The sequence below is a fragment of the Strix uralensis genome, chromosome 1 (genome assembly GCF_047716275.1).
Source record: "Strix uralensis isolate ZFMK-TIS-50842 chromosome 1, bStrUra1, whole genome shotgun sequence".
Classification (NCBI taxonomy): Eukaryota; Metazoa; Chordata; class Aves; order Strigiformes; family Strigidae; genus Strix; species Strix uralensis.
Window position 1 is genome coordinate 33,027,538 of NC_133972.1, and position 12,785 is coordinate 33,040,322.

At 42.2% G+C, this 12,785-nt stretch overlaps 1 protein-coding gene across 2 annotated transcripts in view; it reads right to left on the bottom strand.

The window, feature by feature from the left end:
- WIPF3 (WAS/WASL interacting protein family member 3) overlaps positions 1-11,358 on the bottom strand; it is a 35,765-nt gene extending 24,407 nt beyond the window's left edge. The window contains exon 1 of one of the 2 annotated variants that reach the window (XM_074861794.1): positions 11,259-11,358. The gene's annotated coding sequence lies outside the window, so the exon portion shown is untranslated. Of the gene's footprint in view, positions 1-9,650; positions 9,709-11,258 lie in introns of those variants that run through there. The other variant, XM_074861829.1, reaches the window with a different exon arrangement.
- Between the last annotated feature and the right edge of the window lie 1,427 nt (positions 11,359-12,785).

Genomic DNA, 12,785 nt, shown 5'->3' on the forward strand with positions numbered 1-12,785 from the left:
AAAAACAAAAAAGGATTATCACGTTGATCAGTTCTAGTGCCCATTAAGAGCCAGACAACAGGGAAATGTCACAAAGAATCCTTAAGGCACACATGTCCTTTCTCCTCTCCTCTAAATATACATATTTATAATTGAAGAGAGGGGTCTGAACTAACCCTGAGGGACAGAAATAAAAACATACAGTTTAAAAAGCTGGCAATAGGTGGAGGGGAGAAGACTGTGTGTTTAGCCTGTTTTCTCACGCAAAAAGTAATGTAAATCTTCCCTTGACTTCCAACTCAGAACAGAATCAGGCCCAACAATTGCAGAATTTATTGCAAAAAAAGGAAAATCCCACACCCTGCCTTTTCTAGTCCACCTCCCTACCAAAGAAAGGTTGTACCTTTTTTTTAGGGCTTTCTGAAGTCTAATTTTAGGTGTCCCAAATAACGTGGCTTGTATTATTTCCCTTGGGAAGCTCTTTCACAGTCAAATAACTGTCATTGTTCAGATTGCCTGACGCTCAGCCTAATTTCTCCTTTTCTTAGTTGATCCCATTTGCACTCCACTGCAGATCACTCTACCTTGTACCAAGCAAAAGTTTCTCCTACTCCCTGGCAGCAGCTTTGTGAAATAGAAGAATTACAAATCAGAAATACATTTACAAGGACTAGTTATGCTTTTTGAGCTGTTTTACTTCTCACAAGTCATCCCATCAGTCAGTGAACATTATTATTGCTCTCTGAGCTCAAAATAATTGGTCTTTTTTTTGTTCTCTTGGTAAGGGTAATTCTAAAACTGGTAATTTCAGATGTCACAGATTGTTCCTTACTTCTCACACTGCTTGCTTGAATAGTAGCTGGGTTTAAGAACCACAGTGCAGTCATCAACACAGAATTCAAGCTTCAAATTTCTTGAAGGCCCAAATAAAGTCTTCACCCAGACTTTCATTTTGAAGTGTCAGACAAGACAGTTGGTGCAGATCTTTCTTCTTCATGGACTGCTCTCAGTCCTGTGCTGAACTCATCTGTGGGAAACTTGATACCTCTGCCTAAGCTTTTATGTAGATTTGGTCTCACCTTGCCCAGCTAACAGATGTACACAAGCTCTGATCCAAGTGCTTCCCAAAGGTCTCCTTCTAAAGTGTCACTGCCACAGTGCTGGGCTCACACTACGCCAAAGTCCTGCTGGGAGCACAGAGCCACACTAAGAAACAACGCGGTTTTTGACAGCAGCTCACACGTCTCCTGCCACACTGACACTCAGCAGAACCACCACAGGTCTGTCTGCAAAGACTATGCTAAAATACCTTCACCCATCGTGGAAAGGGAAGGTACGAAACAGCTGTACCTTCAATTTAGAATAATATCTAGAAGGGGAAAAGACAGAGGAAAAAGTCACAATTACTTAAATGCACATAATATGCATTTATACACAAAAATATTTCTTAACTAGGAGCTTTTTTTTTTTAAATGGCTATAGTCCTGAGGTCTTTACGTGGTATAGTCATTAATACAAAACAACATGGTTAGAATTGAAAATGCAACCCTTTTAATCAATTTGGAGAAAGGACTGCAAAATAACTGATTTGTTACTACTGGATTTGCAATCACTGCAACGGCGTGCTCTGAAGTAGATAATTCAGCTTTGGGGAACTTTACAGATTTTTTTGCTTCAAAGTGAAGACTGGGGTAGACATTTCAAATGTGTGCAGGAAAGCTTACCTAAAATACTGGTCTTGTTTTCTTGGTTAAAAACTGAAGAAAAAAAAAGCAGACCAAAATTCCATTTTTAACTTTTAATCAGCTTTTATATAATCAAATATGATTTCTCCATTAACTATACTGTTCCAAGTTACAGCTTTTAAGTCCTTATATTTTAACAGACAGCTAAAAGAATTTCAAAATTACACAGGAAAACCAGCATCAATAAGCATCTGCTCAACTTTCATTATCTGAAAAGTAGACAATGAGCCTAATTGTGCCCCCATTTGCTCCTGTCAAACATCACTGAAGAACAGCTGAAATCACTGGTACAAGCACACCACAGAACCTTTTAAAGACAGTACAACACACGTAGAGGCAGAGAAGATTAAAACCAGAGAAGAGTAGATGTGTGTTACACAGATCAATTTTTCTGCTGTCACTATCACACAACTGGAAACGACCTGGAATAAGCTTCTGTTTGGAACAAACCAGTTTAGATTTTAATTATAACAGAATCAAACCATGTAATTTTTAAGCATCACATGCTGCATTTCTTTCTACTGTTTTCATTGTGAATGACTTTTTGCGTTTAGAGACCAAAACAAGCATCAAGGTAGAGCCTCTGAGTATCCTCACAGTCTCTTTCTCCTCTGCAAAATAACCCTGTCCACAAACAACTTGATAGTCTCTGCTGTGTTTGAGAGATTTGTGTGCAGTGCAGAAGTGTCAAACTGTTATAAGCTTCTTTTACAGAAGAAAGGCAAACGCTCATATACATAGCCATCTTACCATACATATTTTAAAATATTCACAGGTATATTTCTACAGCTGACTAAGAAAACTCTAGTCTTTCACCATTTCCACAGGCAGTACCTGGACTGTATACAACTTGAGAGAAATTTCTGCTCTCAGTCGCCATTTACATCACTGCAACTAAAGGCAGAATCTGGCTTTTTCAAGTCCATTGAAATGGACAAACCTTGAAGGCTCTTCCTCCATTTAATATCTGATGAAACACTCTTAAGCAGCATTTGTCTGCACAGGGTCTGTGGGATTGTTTCACAGCATGTAACAGTATCCTGCATTTAAGCCAAGGAACATAAGTTCTCCCCAGCTTGGACTATTTCCACCAGGCTTGATCCAGCTAAGGGCTGCATCCCCTTTCTGCCTGAAAAAACAGCATGACTCTTATTTTGTCAGGAGCCTCGTAACACTGCAACAAACTGGCCAGGGCTGACCTAGCAAAGTTAACAGGAATTTGAAGACGCCTTGCCTCCATGTGTGCTGTGGGCAGATCTCTGCTGGGTTTCCTATGGTCCTGAAGCTAGAAATTAAAGTGCTACGTCTTGACAAACCTCCTGTCAGAGGCAAAGCTGTGCAGATGACTTCACGTCCCTATACATGACTATTTCAGGGTGTAGCTTCCTCTGCTCCATGGGGATCTGCCATAGAAGACTAATTGCTGTAAGGGAGCAGAATAAGAGAATCTGCCATCCTCTTTTAAATAGTGAGTAAGAGAAAAGAACAACACATAAGAAGAAATATATTATGCCTACTGTAGTGTTAACCTGAAGTTAAAGAGTCCAAAGACAAATGAGGTAAATTAGAAGCAATTAGGACTTTCACAAAGACATAACTTTGCAAAGGAAAGCATTTATACAAAGGGTTTCCCTGAAATATACTGTATCATCCACACAAAGACAGACATGGCCTATTTCACTGCCAGATATATTCACTCTCACAGATATTCGCCAAACAATGGTGAATTCGATATACAGTCATTAGCAAAGTTAATCATTGGCCTAAGCTAAATAAAGTGCAGCTCAGTGAAAGTTCAAGGTCACTGCCACATTCTGAAGACAACTGTTTACTTTTATACTCCTTAAGAGTTTCAGTGTGAACAGCACTTGAGCTCTCTTAGTAGAGGCAATCCGATGTTTCAAGTTAACACTTGCAAGTTTTGCGGTCTCTGCAGAGAATGAAATTGTATGTTTTCACATAATTATAAATAATATATTTATAGTTATTCATATATTGTATGAATGATATTAAATAAATATAGATATTTGAAAAGTATACCTTTACACAGAATGACTTCCACCCAAGAAATTCCTCAAGCTGTTTAATCAGCTCCTCTAACAGAAGAAAGTTTTGCTTTCCAGTTAAGTAGCTAGCATCAAAATAGAAACCCCAAACAAGGCAGTATTCAGCATCTTGCTTTTTTATATTTGCTATACACAGCTCAACAAATGTCTGTTTTCAAATGCCAGTCAAAGGAAAAAAATTTGCAAACGTGGGTATCAGAAGACTACAGGACTTTCAAAATCCATGTCTCAATTCTAAAATTTTCACTTTCAACCACATGATGTTTCATCAGAGATCCTATTTTCACAGCTTTCCATTTTGAAAATATAAATTTATAGAAACCTGTATGCATGCCACGTCAGGCTGATATCTACCAGCTTAAGAAACACAGTCTAATACTGGCAATGCAAGGAAAATAAATCTGGCAATTCAACATGAGCCATTCTTCCCTACAATACAGTATCAGTATCATCCCCAGCACGGGTTGTGGACACTGTATGCTGTAAGAATTGCCTTTCATAAGGGGTGTAAAATGTGTGATCTGGTCACTGGCAGGAATAAGCTTCCAGAGAAATCCTCACCTCAAAGGAAGAATGGGAAGCTTTGATCTTGGTTTTCAGTGAAGCTGTGATTACTAAATTTCCCTTCCAAATCTATTTCCAGTGGTAAAAATACTAGTCCTAATGTCCTGACAAATTAAACTACAACTTCTGAACATGCTTATACATTCTTACTTTTATGCTCTTATCTGTCAGTCCTGTTGAAACTGCTGCTCCATTTCAATTACATAGTTGCTAATGTCATCTTAGATGTTTTTTACACCAGGGTAAGGCTTCCATAGTTGTAAGTAAAAGGTATATAAACCCCTCTGTTATTAAGGAAGCCTCACTACACTACCATAATATCGCATTTCTAGTATTTTAACTCATTCACTGTTCTGAAAAAATAAAATGCAAAGTGTTCTTATTGCCCCTTAAGTGTCATAGCTCATATATTTATAAAACTTCCGATGTGCATAAAAGTGTAAAGATGCTTTCTTGTACAGAAAACTGTTAGCTGCTTTTAAAGGCAATGGACAAAATATCTGGCTCCAACATATCCATTTACTCAGGACAACGATTTCACTTTGTACAATGAACAACAAATCACAAAGTCATTTGCAACTGCAACAAAAAAAGTTCTTGACAAAAAGATGTTTTGATTTGTAGGCCTAGTTCTGAATTGCTAGTAAAACAAAGTTCTCCAAAGAAACAATATGAGCTTTATTAAACTGTATTTCAGCCCTTTGACTTATTAAAGGACTTCAGTTGCAATTGTTTGTGAAAGTCATTATATTCAGAGAGGACAGTGTGACTGATACATACACGTGGAATAAGCAATGGACACTAGGAATCCAAAAACAGTCAACTACTTTGCTGCCTGCTGAAGAAGGAAAGTAATCCTAGGGATTAACTGGCAATAGAAGATTTTTTTGAAGTTGTGTCTATCATAGACACATGGGAAAAAAGCGGTTTTCTACAATTTTCCTTCTTCAAACAAGCAGATCGGAATCAGCTACCAGAATCAGCTCCCAAGACCAGTGCAGCCAGTATCTGCTACCATCAGACCAAGCAGGGGAAAGATGAGGACTTGTTCGTTTCCACCTACTCTGGTGTCAAGTTTTACGCTGGTTTTGGACCCCAGCTTTCACTTTAGCAGTCTGGATCTGGCCCTTCTCCTTCTTTAATTCCATCTGTGAAAATTTATCTCCTTTTCTAGTGGTTTACCGGTCTCTCCATTCCCCCTCTCCACTCTCTTTTTTGTCTTTGCTCTTTTCACCATTCACCTCACCTGTTGCCTGCTGCTGACACAAGGCAAGACAAACGGAGACAATTCATTTAAAAGGCAGAGTTGTCTGCCCTGAGGAAAGAAACACTGCATATGGAGCAAAAGTAAGTAGCTCTGCATGATGATACTAGAGGCTCAGCACTGATTGCTAGTACTGAGAAAAACAAAGGAAATGCCGAACTAGGCTGATTTGGCTCTGAAAAAAAGAAATGTGATTCTAGGAGGTACCAGGAGATATATCCCGACTAGAGCTGGTAAGTATTAGTGCCAGTGTACAAAGCCTCACATGACGGACAGCATACAAGACTGAAATTTCGGAGAAAAACAACCAGGTAAAGCTGTCTGGGCAGAGGAAAGCAGCAAAGCAACCACAGTACACACATTCTGCAGCTATACTGGCCTTTGCAGCTCCTGGTACAGCTTGTTCAGAGCAAGCTCAAGTATCCCCACATGGCACTGCATCATTTATCCTACTGTTAAGTCAATGTAAACTCATGATCACTTGATCCAAGAATATTTTGTACAATCCGCTTTTGCATAATTTCCTTGCTACTTAGTCATTTCAAGGCTAAAAAAGGCTTTCATTCTGCATTAAATGCCCTCTTGGACCCCACATCTGTCACTCACACGGTGAACTACAGAGATAGTCTCCACCCCCTCTGTCAATTTACTAATTTAGGAACTAAGTCATCCCTTGTTATTTTTTATGCTAAATTTTCCTTTGTTTTCAGTACAAGTGAGGTCAGTTCTTTAGGGTTTAATTTTGAAGATACTCAAGCAAGTACAAGTTGCAGCAACATGAGTAACATCACTAACGTGTGTGAAGCTGTTTGCACTCACACCACTGATCAATTAAAGCAACTTTCTGTCCAAATCCTAGGCAGAATTTGACAGATATTTTTGCAGTGATTCATACATCCCCAAGAGGAGCAAACATTCCCTCTGAAAATAAGTTGCTAAAAAAACCCTCTGTTTTCCTGACATGTACGCCTGGCTTGCCTTTTCTGCGCCTCATGATTTTCTTTATGTGTCTACTCAACCAACACAGCAGATCTCTAGACTTTGTACAGATATAGTGTTATTTTTCTTCTTTAGCATACAACAAAAGTGTAACTGACTTGGACACAAGCCCAAAACCTGCCGGGACTATTTTATATGCAGCCAGTAGCGCTGGTGCATATACATCTTTCAGCGCACAAAACTATGCCAGTTAGGAAAGCAAGAGGATACAAAGGAGGAACAAAAGATCCCAAGACCTTCCTTGTGGTCCAGTACCATATACTGCTCTTCTCTTTTTTCCTTTTTTGTTACTTATAATGAAGAGAGTAAAACATGATATAGTAACTAGAAAAAGTTAAATGGTACAGCAGTCATTTACAGACCTGTATACAGATCATGAAAGGGACCAACACAAAGGGGTTACTATCTCTAAACCTATTCATTCACTTTGTCATTGAGAAGGAAGCATTCTACCCCTATCTTACGAATCAAGCAGAAGCACTGTAATTTCTAGCCAACATGTTAATTTATCAAGGCAGACACTGCAGTTGTCAGCAGTGTAAACAAAAGATATAGCATATCTGTTACACAGAAGCTGCAGAGAAGACACAGGAGGTAGTTTTCTTAGACATCTCTTAAGAGCAGTGTCAAGACTGAGCAAGCACTTTCATGCTGAATTTTCTGTTATGTTTAGTGAACTTTACCTTGTGGGGGGACCTTTGCTCCAGCTTTCCTCTGCTTTTCACTTTGTATTATCACTTGTACTGTAGCTACAGTACAGCTGTTACATTGCTCTCCTCTGCCTGGGCTGGCTAGAAAATGATACCCTTCTCATCACAAAGGGTTACATATCTATTCATAACAGTGGTGAAAGATGACACAGGGTCAATGCAAAGAAGAATCAGGCTCCCCATACATGATCTTATTTGAGAGAGAGATATTTCTGGTAGTCTTAAGGAAATCCATTTCAGCTGTTGTCTGAATTACCAAGGCATGAAAACACACTTTTCACAACTTATGAAAATTCTTTTGTTGTTTCACATACTTTCAAAGCAATCCAAAGGCAGCTTTACAGCTGTCATGTGTAATACTGAATGAGTCCACTCAATGATGCTCAGAAGTCAAATTAAGGTGGGCATATTCAAAATAATAGTATTTTTAGACAAAATTGTCTTTTTCTCTCCTATTTGGAAGCCCCCAAGACATTTTTTGTTTGCAAATACAGCACTGTTTATATCGCTGTTCATCCTGGCTATGAAGTCACTGGATAACCCTGAAGCAGAATGACCACAGATGAAAAAGCAACTGTGAAGTCCAACTAAGGTTTTGCTACTATAAGACAATTTTCAGAAAGCTTCGGTCTTTCAGAAAGAGTAACTACTTTGTACAAGAGCACAGACTAATTGAGGAAGATCTATAAGAACAGTGGTAAAGGCATTCCAGAAAGCTATACCACAAAACTGCACAGCAGTCACTAGTAACTCAGTGTGAGTACTGAAGACTTTCAGATAAAAGAATTTACTGGATATTATAGTTGATTATTATGTTTCTTGAGATATTATTTTTACATATACTCTGAAGAAGCCAGGAATCTTTATTCTGGCACAATAGAGCCTAGTATCATTTTCCCAAAGCAATCATCTACTTCAACTTTGCATCTTATTAGACCTTAAAATGAATGGCATAAAATACCCACATAATACTGCAGCAGATGCTCACACAGATCCAGGATCTGTAACTTACGGAAGTTAAGGGTAAGAGAGCTGAATTGAGCTAGTCCAGTCTCACCTACTTTTGATAACTGAACAGAGCTTGTCCCAGTCACTGAGCACAGAGAAGAAAAGCTTTCACAGAAGCAGATGCTTCTGAAAAATCATGTAATTCTTATGGGTGAGCTATGACTAACAAACATGCAAATAAATTTGATGACAATCTTTTCACTGCTCTGTTTCTCTTTGGAGCTAGAGTATTTTAAAATATTAATATGAAACTATTCAATACTTAATATCAGTTAATATTTATTTTAGATAGAATATAAAACAGTGAATCATGTTATTCAACTTTGAAGCTTTTAATGTCTATCTCTTAAAAGATGCAAATATTTTTCTATTTGTTATGACTAAGATACTGTTTTCAGTTCAAGGTCTTCTTTTCAGAGGACAATGAATTTCCCAAAATACTGACCTCAGCAACCATGAAAATTATTAAGTATAAAGAGCATCATCTATTAGGATCTATGCTCTGTTCTGTTAAGATATTCAGCAAACACTACTGACTTTTATGGTGTGATTACTGAGATGTGACACTGCTATGTTTTGATTTACTGTTTAAAAGAAAGTTCCCTAAATACTTTCTGCAAATTCAGATTTAGTAGCCATTACGTACACAATCTTAGCATGGCCCTTCCTGATGTACTGCAGTAACAGAAATTGAGATGTTACAGGATCTTTATTTATATTTCCTTTTGGAGGTACTGATGGGGAGAGAGGAAAAAGGAGGGAGTTGCTTTGTGTTATACTATATGATTTGATAAATACAGTCATATGTTTCTCTTTCCAGTGCAGTACAATCACAGAATCAGAATCTTAAGTGCACCTCAACCATTTTCAGGAAGAGATCCAAACCAGCAGTGACTTGAGCACCGCAGCTAATGAATTAAGCTTTGCATCTGCCCCTAAGCAACCAAATTCTGTATGCAAAGCTGATCAAACTATTTATACACCCTTGTCTTCACAGAATGTATATCCTTGATTTTTTAAAAAAAATCAAGTTTCATACTGAGCTGGTACAGGCACTGGCACTTTTGTGCAATTTTGTATGCCACTTAGCCTCAATCTTAATAAGATGTTGTAGATAACACGTAAAAATGTTTAATAACATCAAGAGGGGTTGCATGTCGGTTGCTAAGCCCCATTTCTTGACCAGGATCTTCTACAGGCAAAGAATCAACTCTCACAGAATTTCTTTCTGGTCATGAGTCTAACCCACATTTTGTCATCATCATCTACAGCAAAACATCCACAGCATTCTATCAGTGAAACAAAATACACTTACACAAACCTCTTTAAGGGTCCCACACTGAGCTTCTTGTATGTTACCTTGTACATGGAAGCTGGTAAGTGACAGCAAAGCACTCAATCTCTCCACCTCACGCTGGGTAATGTCTCTTACGAGCCGTGGGTGGCAGCAGTGTCTGCACCGCCTGCACATTCCAGCCAGAACACTGTTTTGGGTCACAGGTCCACGCAGTGAACAGGAACCATCCTCACGCACACACACCTATCAAGTGCCCCAGCTCGGACTGCCATCACAGAATAAAGCTGTATTCATTTCCTTGATCATCTTCCTTAGGTCTCTTCTTTCAGTACAAAGGATGCAAACCGAAGACTTTATTAATGATTATACAAACACGCATTCTTAAATAAACAGGAGTTTGTGCTGCACATACAGATGGAGAAACAGAAAATACTGACTGAATCAGGAAGCAGTTCAACGGTTCGATTCATGCAGAATGCATAACAGGTATCACTGTTGTCACAATTTCAGCAATATTTCACTCTCTGAACCAGCAGAAGCACTTTCAAATTTTAGCCCATAAATCCAGACTGTCCCAAGACAATTCTGTGTTGAAATCATCAACCTTTGTATCTCAGTGTCTTCTCTCCCAAATCAGATTTATTTTGCTACCTTTCAGAAAACTCCCTTACTAATATTCCACTTTCAGTAACAAACAAAAAAAAATAAAAGGCACACTGGCCTACTGTGTCCTTCCTACTCCTAGAACTGAACTTTGTGACCAACACAAGCACACCCTTCCTCCACTCCTCCCTGCACAGGCTGTGTCATAACCTACGGCTGCTATGCCCTTGCAAACTCCAAGCATATCCTAAGAATAAATAACAAAAGCCCTTCTAGCTACCCTCTACCAACACATTTCCTGTCGCTCTGTATTAGTGCAAACAGGCTGATGCATGTGACAGATTTTAGCCTCATTTTTACCCGTGCTAATTATTTTTGAACTTTTAAGAGCTTCTTTCCAACACTTCTCCAGCATTCCCCCTGCTAATAGGGGATAAGCATTTCATACACAGTAGCTTTGACTGCTACTCACCCCCCTTTTTCTCAGCAGACCTATCCCAGCACATCTATTTCAAGGGCAAGAACTAGGAAAAAAGTTCCTCCTATCCACTGTCGGTTGAGAACAGCCCGTTTTCCTTTCCTTGGAAAAACAGAAGAGCAGCAGCACTACGCAAAGCCTGGACCTAAGGTGCAGCCACGCTTCCTCCACCGCTGTGAGCAGCCACCTCCCAAAGGCCTGGGGACCCCCGGCGCCCCCGTGCCCTCCCAGGCTCGCCGGCCGGCCGCTGCCCGCGGGGCCGGGGGGAGCGGGCCGGGGGCGCGGCGGTGCCCGGCCGCTCCCGCGGGGCCCGTAACGAGCCGCGGCAGCAAGTTTCTCCGCTGAGTTGTCTCGGCCCCCGCGGCGCGGGGGGAGCTCCGGCCCTCGGGCCGCCTCGCCCGCCGCGGCCCCCGGCCCCAGCGGCGAGGGGAGGGGAGGCGGCCGCCTCGCCCCAGACCCCGGCGCCGCCGGCTGACTGGGGCGGCGGGGCGGGTCGGAGGCACCGGGCACCCCCAACCCCAGCGCTGCGCCCGCTCCGCGCCCACCTGCTCGGCGGCCGGTGCCCGTGTCGGTGCCGCTGGGGTCGGCGCAGCGCGGCGCGCTCCTCCCCGGGCAGAGGGCGCCAGGTACAGCGGCGGCCGCCCGCCTCCCCTCAGGGGAGGTGGGAGTTGGCTGGAGGCGGGGGGAAGGAGCTGGGGGGAGATCTTAAAATCTTGAGGGGGAAAAAGCCCGTCCCCGTCCTCAGGGGGGAGCAAAAAAAATGTATGTGCTTTAAAAGTAGTAATTTAACATGCGCCGCCCCGAGCGGGAGACGAACCGGAGGGGGAGTGCGGGGGGCAGGTGAGCGCCGGCCGGATCCGGCCGGTTCTGGCGCCAACGGCCCCACAGCGCTGGGTGCCGCCGCCCCACAGCGGCCCCGGGCCCGGCGCCTGCCGACGCGGGGCTTTTCCTCAGGGCGGAGGCACTGGGCGGGCCTTCACCCCCGGGCCCCGTTTTCCATCCCCACCCCTGAAGTTTTCGCGTGAGGGTGAAGTCCAGCTGCAGCCTGGCGCACCCTCCCACAAGCAGGTGCCTTGGCGGAGCCGGCTATTTTTAAAAGCCCCTGTGGAAGCCAAATGCTGCCCCATGGCAGGGAGAACAGATGCCACCACCCTGTCCCCATGCCAGAAGCCGTCCACCTGCCGAAGTGCTTCTGCCCAGCAGCCTCGTGAAGGCCTGCACTTGGAGCCAGCTGGGCGCCCTCGTTTTCTGTGCCCCAGATTGTGCACTAGAAGCATCTGAAAAAAAAAAAAATTGTTTTCTTATGGATTTTTTTCAAGGCACTTTGCATATGGAAACGTTACTAGTGAGCCTTCCTTGTTTCTGTCAGGGCGAGGGAGTTGCTGCCGAGCAGCCTCCCAGCCAGCTGGAGGAACGAGGCACCCCCCGTTTTGTCATGCAGCGAACGCCTCGGGAATGAGGATGCAGATGAATAACTTTAAAATTGTAGTGTGGGTTCTTGTCTGCCTGGTGGCCTTCACACGGCGCTTTCAGGTGGCTGAGAGGCAGGCCCGTCTTCTCTGGATTTATCTGGAAAACCTGTTTCTTTGTAGAAATGTAAAATCAGGTTTCTCATTGCCCTGCTTCATTATAAAGCAGTCCGGAGAAATCAGTGTTGCATGGATCTGGACGATGGCAATATCAGCCTCTGAGACCAGTGGAAAGTCACCAATGGGCTGTGGCACCTCTGCTCATCAGGGCAGAGGCACAAAAATCTGTGCTCTAGGTCTCTCTGTCCTGTCTGTCCAGAGGTGTGAGTCTGATTTATTATTCTGAAAATATCCTCCCTGATTGCTCAGCAGACTAAATAATTCTCAGTCCTAAGTATCTACCCCAGTTGCTTCCACAGTGGTCAGGGAGCTCTAAACCGTTTCCAGCTGGTTACTAGTTTGAACTTCAAAGCACAAAACAAAGCTAAGAATGCCATAGGTAGTGCCCCAGAAAATTAAAAATGTAAGCATTTACTTTAAAAAATACATGTAATGCCACACTTGAAAATAGCTTTCATTATTCATGCAAATTAATCTCAGCTG